The sequence below is a fragment of the Protopterus annectens genome, chromosome 1.part2, assembly GCF_019279795.1.
Source record: "Protopterus annectens isolate FY-2018-M chromosome 1.part2, PAN1.0, whole genome shotgun sequence".
Classification (NCBI taxonomy): domain Eukaryota; kingdom Metazoa; phylum Chordata; order Ceratodontiformes; family Protopteridae; genus Protopterus; species Protopterus annectens.
The window spans coordinates 975,687,308-975,700,097 of record NC_056727.1 but is presented as its reverse complement, the minus strand read 5'-3'; the positions used below and the strand labels follow the sequence as shown (position 1 = coordinate 975,700,097).

The 12,790-nt window shown below is 43.4% G+C and overlaps 1 protein-coding gene across 1 annotated transcript in view; it reads left to right on the top strand.

The window, feature by feature from the left end:
• Nucleotides 1-12,790, top strand: part of KIAA1522 (KIAA1522 ortholog) — a 1,150,531-nt gene that overhangs the window by 800,680 nt on the left and 337,061 nt on the right. The window lies entirely within an intron of this gene.

The window sequence follows — 12,790 nt, the reverse complement described above, 5'->3', positions numbered from 1 at the left end:
TGGGACAATTCCCCTTTATTTCCCCTTTTTTGGAGAAAATTTAATTAAACCCTGCGCAAAATTTGGGGGCGTAATTCATAAACCCAAAAACATCTGAGGGTCTTCTGGGGTTTCCCTTCTGGTTTTTATATGCCCAAAAGGCCCAGATTTTTTTAGAACCATCTTCCAATCCGGGATTTTGGGCCTTGGTTTTTCTTAAATAAGGTTTTCCTTAAAAGGGGGTTTTCTAACTTTAAGCTTCCCTTTTTTTAGACCCCCGTTTAAAAACCCCCCTGTTGCCTTTAAGAAACAAGCCTTCCATGGCAGGCTTTGCTGGGAAAAAAATTTTTTAAATTTGGTAGTAATACCCTGTCAGAGGCCCCCTTAAAAGGCCCAACAGGAGAATTGAATCTTTTGAAAGTTCATTTCCCCTTTCTTTCAGTGGGTTTAAACCCCAAAAGGTTTTGATCTGGGGTCCCCAGGCGGTTCCCCGTCGGCCCAGTTTGTTTGGTGCCTGTTCTGCGCCTTTGGGCGTGAAGGCTTTAAAAATGACCCCGTTTTTTAGTTTTTTCCCGGTCCCGGAAAAAGCCAAGTGGGGGTGATTGGTTTTAGAATTTTTTTTTTTTTTTTTTTTTTTTTTGTTTATTTTTTTCTATTTTTTTTTTTTTTTTTTTTTTTTTTTTCCGGGTTTTCAGGGGGGGGTGGGGCCTTCCCGCATTGAGACGTTCAATAGGGGAACGTGTTCCCAATCCCAGCGGAGTGGCTTTTTTCCCCTTTGGAGTACAATTTTTAAATTTGAGCTTAATCCTACAGAGGGAACCAAGGTAGCTGAACTTTCCACAGCTTCAGAGGGTGTTTTCAGACCTACACAGTTAACAATTAAACCCTCTGTTAAGCCTAAGCCTCCCATAAAAGCAAAGAAACAAACACAGCAATCTCCATGGCAGGCTTCCATTCCTAAGAAACAAATGCTTAAAATGGACGAAGACCTAATCACCCTGATCAGAGAGTCCCAACCCCCTCCAGATAAAAGGCCCAGACAAGAAGCAGACTAAATCTTCAGACCAAGTGTCCATTTCCTCTGACTCATCCTCAGACCTAGGGTATTCCTTACCCCCTTATGAGGATTCTGATGCTGAGGAATCCATTCCATCAGCTCCTTTGCCTGAGGACTACTCCTTTGGGGAGACCTTACATACCATGAGGGAGCATTTCCACTGGGAAGGCCAAGATTACTCAGAATCCAAGAAAAGGCTCAGAGACTTCCTTTTATTGCCTCAACAAAGACCCCTTGCTATTCCGCCAGTGTTAGATATTGTGGATGGTATATACACTGAATCCAGTTTAAACCCTGACTCCTTACCATCAGCCCCAGTTTAGCCAGATAGATATTACAGAGTCCCTGACTCTCACAAATTTCTATACAAAAGCCCTGTTGCTGACCCTGAAACTATTTCTCAGGGACCCAAAGGGATTAAGGCCTCATCAGCAAAAAATCCAGTCCCCTCTGACAGAGATTCTAGAGCATTAGACAGATGAGGCAAGAAAGTTTATACATCTGCAACTTTAGCCATGAAAGCCTTAAATTGCCAGTTTCACATGCTAAAATATCAGCAATTTTTAATGTCTCAGTTGAAACAAAAGATGCTTCCAGATTCAGATCCTCCTAATTTGAAAGAAATGCAGGATTTATTGCATGCAGCTAAACACGTGGGAAAACATACTTTGCAATGTTGTTTTGATTCCTTAGAGGCCTCCTGTAGAGCAGCAGTTACAGGCTCTGTCATTAAGAAGGCATGCTTGGTTAAAAGAACATACGTTACCAGAACATGTGAAGGCCAAATTACTGGATGCACCTTTGCAACGGAATGTGTTGTTTGGAGTTAAGGCAGAGGAGGTATTAAAAAAGATGGAAGATAAGGCAAAATCTATGCAAACGGTCAAAGATTTCTTACATCCACCTCGTTTCAGCAGAAATTGGCCAACAAAAAATTGGTCCTTTCCAGTCACAGACCGACCACAAAGGGGCAGATATAGACATCCAAGAGGTAGAGGTTAGACACAAGGCCCTTACAGACCTCGACAATGGGGTGCACCAGGCCAGAAAGAAGGGGAAGACGGACCTTAACCGTATAAAAAACAATCTCAATGACTTCCCACTACAGCTGCCAAACAGCTCTCTCTTGGCAGCCCCCTTAGGAGGAAAACTGGCTCTTTTCTATCACAATTGGCATTGCATCACCAAAGACAAATGGGTTCCCAACATCATTTCTCAAGGTTACAGTTTTCACTTCCACACTCTTCCAAGATTAAAAGGAATGCCAAATCTGCCACCAAATCAATGGGCAGAGGCTCAAAAACAAATTACATGGACATGAGAGCTATTCAAAAGGTACCACCACAAGAGTAAGGACAAGAATTTTATTCAAGACTCTTTCTGGTTCCTAGAAAGGACAAAGCCTGGAGACCCATTCTGGACCTTTCTTCTCTGAACACTTACCTGGATATTCCGAAATTCAAAATGTTGACACTACAGCAGCTTCTTCCCATGCTGGGCAAGAAAGCTTGGCTCGTGACTTTGGACCTCAACGAGGCATACCTGCATGTCCCTATCAGACAAAACTGCAGAAGATACCTCAGATTTCTAGCAGGTTCAATGCACTATCAATTCTCTGCACTGCCGTTTGGCTTATCTACTGCCCCCAGGGTCTTCATAAAGTGCCTGGCACCAGTAATTGCATTTTGCAGGCAAAAAGGAATTCAAATTTACCCATACCTGGATGACTTGACTGCCTAATCCAAGCAGAGAGCAAGGACATTCTTCTAAAGCATCTGGCGTACGTAAAACAGTTACGTTGCCTGGGGTACACAGTAAACGAAAAGAAATCAAAACTAGTGCCCTCACAGCAGATAATATTCCTTGGTGCCAGCTTAAACACAACGGCCCAGGTGGCTTATCTCATGCCAGACAAGCGAGGACAACTGACTCAGTATTTTCATTTAATGGCAACAAAGACCCAACTCCCTGCAAGAAAAATTCTGCAGGCCTTGGGCTACATGGCATCTTGCATACTACTAATTCCATATGCCAGACTGCATATAAGGAAACTACAATGGTACCTAAAGAGTGTATGGTCTCAACACTGTCAAAATTTGGAAACAGTTATATCACTAATTCCTTGCCTACAACAGGAGTTTCAATGGTGGGCTCAAACTTGTCACCTCAACAAGGGACAGCCTTTTACTCAACCCACAGCCAGGCAGACACTGACAACAGATGCATCGGATTACGCCTCGGGAGCACACATGACAGGAAAATGTATTCAGGGCAAGTGGCCCGCAGAACAAAGACATCTCCACATCAATCAAAAAGAGATGCTAGCTGTACAAAATGCAATTATATCTTTCAAGGACCTGCTATATCCAGGACAACTACTACTAAAGACAGACAACACCACAGTTATGTGGTACATAAACAAGCAAGGGGGCACACTCCTACTCCCTCTGCAGACAAGCCATGAACTTGTGGAACACAGCTTTAAACTACCAAGTTCATCTGCAGGCACAATTCCTGCCAGAAGAGAAAAACACACTGGCAGACAACCTAAGCAGAAACATCATGGATCCTCTCAAATGGCAGAGTCCACAAATATTCAGAATTATAGCACAAAAATGGGGGAAACCCAGACATAGATCTGTTTGCAACCCCAATGAACTGCCAACTACAGAAAATTCTACACAAGGAGCTACCATCCACAAGCATGGAAAGTGGATGCCCTTTCATTCAGCTGGAAAAACCTGCAAGTATACGCTTTCCCTCCTCTACCTCTCCTTCCAAAGGTGCTCATAAAAGCCAGGCAGGAAGAGCCAAAGATGATCCTGATTGCACCAGACTGGCCACGCCAGCACTGGTACCCAATCTTAAAGAACTTAGCACAAGAACCACCCTGGATTTTGCCTCAAATCCCACAGCTGTTGACACAACACAACAATCTGATACTTCACAGCCAGCTAAAGACCTTAAATCTAGCTGCATGGAAAATTCCTTAACCAACCAAGCATTGCCTCTCCCCAAAGCTGTTATGGATGTCATTCTGGAGGCCAGAAGGCCTAGCACCAGGAAAGCCTACTCGGACAAATGGTAGAGATTCTGTGCCTGGAACCAAACACACAGCCTTGACCCTCTTGTACCAAACATTCCTCAGATACTTCAATACTTAACTGAGATGCTGGACAAGGGCCTCTCTTTCTCATCCATCAAGATTCATGCCTCAGCCATTTCTGCTCATTACAACATGGATCCACCAATTTTTTCAAATCCTTTGCTCAAACAGTACCTCAGAGGGGCTAAAAACATGAGACCACCCCGTAGAGCACCTACAGCAACTTGGGACCTCAACTTTGTTTTGGAAAAATTAACTTTACCTCCTTTTGAGCCAGCTAACATAGCAGATTTAAAATACATCTCTTGGAAGACTGCCCTGCTACCGGCAATAACATCAGCAAGAAGAGTTTCAGAATTACAGGCACTAATGGCAGTGGAACCTTTCCTCATCTTCCACCAGGACAGGGTGTCCTTAAGAACTAACCCTACGTTTATGCCAAAGGTAGTATCAAGTGTGGCTCTAAACCAAACTATTCACTTGCCAACTTTTTATCCAAAACCACAGAACAAAGGAGAGAGACCACTACATTCCTTGGACATTCACAGACCGTTACGCTTCTACTTGGACAAGACCAAAGCTTTCAGAAAATCTGAGCAATTATTGGTAGCATGCGCTGCAGGAGCACAGGGAAAAGCCATTTCAAAGCAGACTATTTCAAAATGGATAGCTCACTGTATACGATGTTCTTCATCTCACATTGCTGCAGTCCTTACACTTGGGTAGTCCGCTGTCCTCGGTCGGCCCGAATATCAAAGTATAAGGCTGACGTCGGTCAAGGCGCATTTGACTGACATCAGGACGTCAGGGTACAAATGCGCATGACCGATGTCATATCCTCAGTCTTTTTTGCCGTATGGTCCGATGCAGAAGCAGCATTGCAAGTGCCGGTTGGCATTCTGAAATTTTTCGATTTCGGAGTTTCAGACCGAGTCAAAGTTGGCTAAGTACCCCGTTGGGGAATATTTTAGTTTTTTCTTGCCTCAGTGGTTTACCGGATGTCAGAAAAAGTGAATAATTGTATTTCTTGTGGGAAACAGATACCGCATAGAGACTATCATACTTTGTGTATTCCTTGTTTAGGGCCTGAGCACGACGTTGTTGGGTGTCGCTCTTGTGCTAGATTCAATAAGCGCACTATAAAGAGAAGGTTAGATTGTGCCAGGTTAGTCTTTGGGAAGCAGTGCAATTATAAAATGCCGTTGGATGCTCCGCGCCGCTTCTTCAAGAAGCGCAAGGACAAAGCAGTTAAGCCTAGGCTAGAAGAACCGTCCGCACGGACGCGGTTCTTTAGAGGTGTCGGTGGAGCCGGTGGTTCCACCGGAGGTTTCTTTGGGATCCCGGGGAGAGACTTTGTTATTGCAGGATGTGGCCTCTCAGGAGGCAAGTCAGGCTGAAGGGGCTTCTCAGGTTACTATACTCCCCATCCCTTCCTAGGGTGGTTAGGCCCTCTCCTTCTGTTTCCAAGGCTTCTCCCAGAGGCAGGCCAGGTTTAGCTTCAGTTGGTGTCACCCCTAGTTCTTCAGGAACTGTGCCCAAGAAGCATATGCTTAAAATGGCAGAAGATTTGATTACTTTGATTAGGGGTTCTTTGCCCCCTCCTGATAAGAGACCTAGGGTGGAGCCTGAGCTAGGGAGTTTTGAGCAGGCTTCGATGTTTCAGAGTCTTGACTGAAGACTTGCAGGAGTATTCTCCTTATTCTGATTCTGATGTGGATGATTCTACTCCTTCTGCTTCTCCTCCTGAGGATTTCTTTTTCGGAAACTCTTCATTCCATGAGGGAGCATTTTAAGTGGGAAGGTCAGGACTTCTCTGATTCCAGGAAAAGGCTTAGGGAATTTTTGTTTTTACCCCAGCATAGGCCTTTGGCTATACCTCCTGTTTTGGATGTGGTGGAAGATGTTTTTACAGAGGCTTCTCTTAATCCTGATTCTTTGCCTCCTGCTCCTGTTAAACCGGATAGGTATTACAGGGTGCCTGAAGCTCATAAGTATCTTTTTAAGAGTCCTAGGGCAGACCCAGAATCTGTTAGTCAGGGGCCTAAAGGTGTTAAGGCTTCTGTTGTCAAGAATCCGTTTCCTACAGATAGAGGCCAGGGCTTTGGATAGATGGGGAAAGAAAGTTTATACTTCTTCCACTCTAGCTATGAGGGCTTTGAATTGCCAGTTTCACATGTTGAAATACCAAAACTATCTCCTTTCACAATTGAAGTCTAAGGTTGATGCTCTGGCGGAAGGTATTGATTGTAAAGAGTTGCAAGATTTAGTACATGTTTCTGAACAGGTGGGTAAGCATTCTTTGCAATGTGGTTTTGATGCTGTACAGGCCTCGTCTAGGGTGGCTGCCACTGGGTCAGTTCTTCGCAGGCACGCCTGGCTGAGGGATCAGAATTTATCTGACCATGTTAAAACAAGGATTTTAGATGCTCCTTTACAATCTGATGTGTTGTTTGGTTCTCCTGTTGAGGCAGTTTTAAAGAAAATGGAAGACAAGGCTAAGTCTATGCAGACTGTTAAAGATTTTTGCAGGTTCAGCCTCCAAAGTTTAGTAGAAATTGGCCTACTAAGGGGTGGACGTATCCTTCTTATGATTCCCAGTCTAGGGGTAGATCTAGACGTGGTAGGGGCAGAGCTCAGGGCTCTTTCAGGCCTAGAACAGGGAGTTCTCCTGCACAGTCTTCGGTGAGGGCAGGGGTCAGTCCTTTCGTAAACAGACCCAATGACCTACCTTTTCAGCTGCCAGAGCCTTCTCGTCTGGCAGCACCTTTGGGAGGAAGGTTGGCACTTTTCAAAGAAAATTGGAGTTTAATTACCCAAGACAGATGGGTATTGGATATCATACACCACGGTTACAGGTTTTATTTCCATACCTTGCCTCCTTTCAAAGGCATGCCAGACGTTCCTCCTCAACAAAGAATAGAGGCTCACAAGCAAATTTCTCTGTTACTCCAAATAGGGGCCATTCAGCCGGTCCCTATGCCAGACGTGGGCCTAGGATTTTATTCTCGCCTGTTCCTAGTACCAAAGAAAGGGAACACGTGGAGACCAATTTTGGACTTATCTATCCTCAACACTTATCTGGACATTCCCAAGTTCAAAATGTTGACGTTACAGCATCTTATACCTCTGCTGGGCAAAGATCATTGGATGGTAACTTTGGATCTCAAGGAGGCTTATCTTCATGTTCCTATCAGACTGAGTTGCAGGAAGTATCTGCGTTTTCGAGCTGGGACTTCTCATTATCAGTTCTCTGCATTGCCCTTTGGCTTATCTACTGCCCAGAGTGTTCACGAAAGTTCTGGCTCCAGTGATAGCTTTCCTCAGGTTAAAAGGAATACAGATCTATCCTTATTTGGACGATTGCCTGATTCTGGCTCCAGGAAGGGACGAGCTTCTTCATCATTTGGATTATGTGATAGCAGTGCTAAGATGCCTGGGGTATTCTGTGAACGAAATAAAGTCCAGTCTAGTGCCCTCTCAGGACATGTGCTTTCTGGGTGTGAGACTGAATACAGCATCCCAGATGGCCTTTTTGACCCCGGACAAACAAAAGAATCTTTCCCTTTACTTTCATCAGTTGTCTCATCAGTCCAGGCTGACTGCAAGGACAGTCCGTCAAGCCTTGGGGTTCATGGCATCTTGTATTCTGGTGCTTCCCAATGCCAAACTGCATATGAGGAAGCTCCAATGGTATCTCAAAAATGTATGGACACAGCACTGCCAGGATTTGGACACTGTCATTCAAATAATACCTTGCATTCAAAAGGAATTGTTGTGGTGGGCTCACGAATGTCACCTAAACAAGGGACTCTCTGTGACCCGGCCAGAGGCGAGTCAGATTCTAACGACAGATGCCTCAGACAAAGCTTGGGGAGCTCATCTGAATGGAAAGTGGATACAAGACAAGTGGCCTGCCAGACTACAACATCTACATATCAACTTGAAAGAGATGTTAGCAGTCCAGTTTGCATTAATAGCTTTCAAGGATTTACTTCTTCCAGGTCAGGTGTTGATTCTAACAGACAACACAACTGTCATGTGGTACATCAACAAGCAAGGCAGAACACATTCTTATCCTCTATGCAGGCAAGCAATGATTTTGTAGGAGACTGCTCTCAGTTTACAGCTAAATCTTCAGGCAAGGTTTCTGCCGGGAGCACAGAACTCCTTAGCAGATGTGTTGAGCAGACAAATTATGGATCCCCACGAGTGGAAATTGGATCCTCATGTATTCCAGAAATTGACAGTGTCATGGGGAACTCCAGACATAGATCTGTTCGCTTCTCCACTAAACCACCAGCTGCCAAAGTTTTGCACAAAAAGGTTTCATCCCACAGCTTGGAAAGTGGATGCTCTTTCTTTCAATTGGAGCAATCTTCATGTGTATGCCTTTCCGCCTCTGCCTCTCCTCCCAAAGGTACTACTAAAGGCCAGACAAGACAAGCCAAGGATGATTTTGATAGCTCCAGATTGGCCTCGACAGCATTGGTACCCATTACTGAGAAGCCTGGTACGGAAGCCTCCATGGCCTTTGCCTTGATTCCACACCTGTTGTCTCAGGAGGACAGTCATTTGCTCAATGTCAAGCTTCACTCTCTGCACCTAACAGCCTGGCATATTCTGTTTTGAACCATAGTGGGCTTCCACTTCCACAGCAAGTTTTGAATGTTATTTTGGAAGCTAGAAGGCCTAGTACAAGGAAAGTGTACGCAGATAAATGGAAGAGATTTTTATTTTGGAGTGCAGCAAAGGATTTTGATGTTTCTGAGCCTAATTTAAGTGTGGCTCTTCAATATCTTACTGAGTTACTGGACAAAGGTTTGTCCTTCTCTTCTATTAAGGTTCATGCTGCAGCAATTTCGCTCACTATGATTGTGACCCACCATTGTTTTCTCATCCTTTGTTCAAGCAATTTCTTAGAGGGGCAAAGAATATAAGACCCCCAAGAGCTCCTACTCCTGCTTGGGATCTCAATTTTGTGTTGGAGAAACTCACTCTACAACCTTTTGAGCCTGCAGCTACTACTGAATTAAAGTTTTTATCATGGAAGACTGCTTTTTGTTGGCTATTACCTCTGCAAGAAGGGTTTCTGAGTTGCAGGCCCTTATGGCGGTTGAGCCTTTCTTAATTTTCCATAAGGATAGGGTATCTTTACGTACTAATCCTTCCTTTATGCCTAAAGTGGTTTCTAGTGTGGCTTTAAACCAAACTATTCATTTGCCTACTTTTTATGCAAATCCCCAAAATAAAGGGGAAAAGATTTTGCACACTTTAGATGTACACAGGCAGTTGCGATATTATTTGGACAGAACTAAAGGGTTCAGGCAGTCTCAGCAGCTATTTGTTTCTTTTGCTTTGAGTTCTCAGGGCAAGCCTGTGTCAAAACAAACTATTTCTAAGTGGATTGGGTTTTGCATTGCTTTCTGTTATTCCCATCATGGCAAGGAGATTCCAGCTGGGATTAGGCCTCATTCCACTAGGGCTACTGCCACTTGACAGCTTTTGAGGGGTGGCAACTAAGGATATTTTGGAGGCAGCTACTTGGAGTTCAGTGCATACTTTCTCTAGGCATTATCACCTACCACTTTACTCTAAATCCAGGGCTGGTTTTGCCACTGCTGTTTTGCAAGGCATTTTGGCAGCTCCTGCTTCCTTATAGTTTGGCCATCCTCCCTTACCTCTGCTTTGGGATTCTACCCAAGTGTAAGGACTGCAGCAATGTGAGATGAAGAACATAGTACAGTTTTGTACCTACCATAAATGTAGATGTTCAAGATCCACATTGCTGCAGTCCAATTTACCCTCCTTCCCCTCTGTAGTTAGAGGCGGTTGTGTGGGTTGGGTTGTCAATAGGGTGTATATTGTATATATTGTACATATTTTTAGTGCTAGGATGGTTGGTTGTTTGTTTGCTGTCTTTTGGTTTTGACCTTTATTTTTAGGGTCTTCTGACATCTGGGGCAAGAAAAGACTGAGGATATGACGTCGGTCATGCACATTTGTACCCTGACGTCCTGATGTCAGTCAAATGCGCCTTGACCGACGTCAGCCTTATACTTTGATATTCGGGCCGACCGAGGACAGCGGACTACCCAAGTGTAAGGACTGCAGCAATGTGGATCTTCGAACATCTACATTTATGGTAGGTACAAAACTGTACTTTTTTGCTATACCCACCATGGGAAACCTGTACCTAGCAGCATTAGATCTCACTCCACCAGGGCAACATCCACTTCAACTGCCTACTTCAGAGGAGTGCCTACCAAGGATATTTTAGAAGCAGCAGCATGGAGTTCTGTCCATACCTTCACCAAACATTACCATTTGCCTTTATATTCCAAATCCAGAGCTGGCTTTTCCACTGCTGTGCTGCAGGGCCTTATAGCCACCCCTAATGCCTTATAGATCCATCCTCCCTACCTAAGCTTTGGGATTCCACCCAAGTGTAATGACTGCAGCAGTGTCACACGATAGTACAGTTTTGTACCTACCATAAATGTAGATGTTCAAGTGTAGACACTGCTGCAGTCCAGGTTACCCTCCCTCCTTCCCCTCTTACTATCTGGTACATACCTAGCTCTTCTACCCTTATTTCCTAAAAGGGAGTACTTGCTGGTAATTAAAAATGGTTGTTTGCTTTTCTTTTATATGTATTTCACTAGCAATTTGCAAGGTCTACCAATTTGGGGGCACCTGACATCTGGGGCAAGAAAAACTGAAGAAAATGGTGTCGGCTGCATCTCGTATCCCCCTGGTGCACTGACGTCAGGGAAGAAGCGACAGCAACTGACGCCGGACCAAGACTTTGGAACTCAGGCCGACTGGGGAACCGCCTGATGGCAGGATAACCCAAGTGTAATGAATGCAGCAGTGTCTACACTCGAACATCTACATTTATGGTAGGTACAAAACTGTACTTTTTTGCAGCCTGACATGTAGCTGCCTATCACCTTTTCATGTCATTGCAATAAAACATTTGTAGTGCATTACAAAATTACAGGCTTCATTATGGCTTTTTAGTGTATTGTCATATTAATTTTGTTGACACCATATACTGAACCAGTATTTCCATAGCCTCTCAGTACCACAAATCGACATCTGCCATTGAGGTTTTCAGACGTTTAGATTGGATTATAGTTGCCTCTTACTATAAAGTGCTCATTTACCCAGTCACCGGCTGACCCTGTATGTGGAATAGTCTTCAACATGGTGACCTGAAGTTTTCTTATGCGACTCCTTAGTGTTTTGTAGTTGTTTTAGTTGTATCTGCTATGCCTGCCAGTGGCACACTTTATGTATCTGTCCAAATGCATGCTCCACATCCTGTCACTGTTGTCTTGGGGCTGATACACGAACATCTAAGGGTGTTGTGTAGTAACGTTAATATAGTTGAAAGTTTTGATACCCCAGTGATGCACACTGACCTGTCTGTGAACCAGATCTTGGCAGCTAGACTGTTCTAGGTAATGCTGTAGAGAAATGTTCATTACTTCTTCTAGTGTGAAAAACCTGAGAATTTGATAATAGATTCGTACCAACTGGCCCCACTGTTCTGCAGTTTTCCTTTCCTGTTTTCTTAGTAGTTTGATGATCCTTAGCAGGAGCAATTTCCCAAAAATTGCTTTGCATAATTGTTACTAATGTTGTGCTGCAAAGGCTTGGCTTCTTGCTTCCTGACTCGTGTGTGTGTGTGTGTGTGTGTGTGTGTGTGTGTGTGTGTGTGTGTGTGTGTGTGTGTGTGTGTGTGTGTACATACATACATATATATATATATATATATATATATATATATATATATATATGTATGTGTGTATGTATATATATATATATATATATATATATATATATATGTATATATATATATATATATATATATATATATATGTATATATGTATATATATATGTGTGTGTGTGTATATATATATATATATATATATATACACATTTTGGTGTTACCTTAAGGTTATTGTGAGACTGGTCATTTACCTGGTATTGTACGGTTGGTGTAAAGATTATCCTGATATGTGAAATAAACCAGAGAACAGAGGAGCCATAGTGCTAAGAATACATTTTGTCACTCATAGCTTGATTCTGCCTCACTATACAAGGCATTAAAAAAGTTGTTTTCCTGTAATAGTGATGGTGGTGGTTTGCATATTATCATGCCCTGTTGAAGTGCAAACTGGTTTTCATGCATACCTTGTGCCAGTTGAACCCTTAGCATTCCTGCAGGACCCCACTGTATTTTCCCTTTTTTGAAAATGCTTTTGTTTAAGATGTAACATTTCTAATAATACTATTTATGTACTGTTTATAATGCTGAACAGTTAGTGGCTGCCGGAATTACTTCTGTTCCCATCTGTATTTCTTTTTAAGTGGTGGGATGTTTTTGCCCTTGAACTGTGAAAAGAGCCTGGAGTTCACATTAACAGAGTTGATGCTACCATAGCAGCTATATAAATGAGTTCATGAACAGTAGCAAATCATAGGGAGTGGAATGGTGTGTTAAACATGCAGTGCATAGTCTCCCCCCTCAAAAATAGATCCCACTTCTCCCTAGCTCTTTGGGCATCTGCTCTGTATGTTTCATTAGCTCTTTACTGCTGTTCCTTGTCTTGAGGACTTTGGCAGGCACTACTAGAAATAT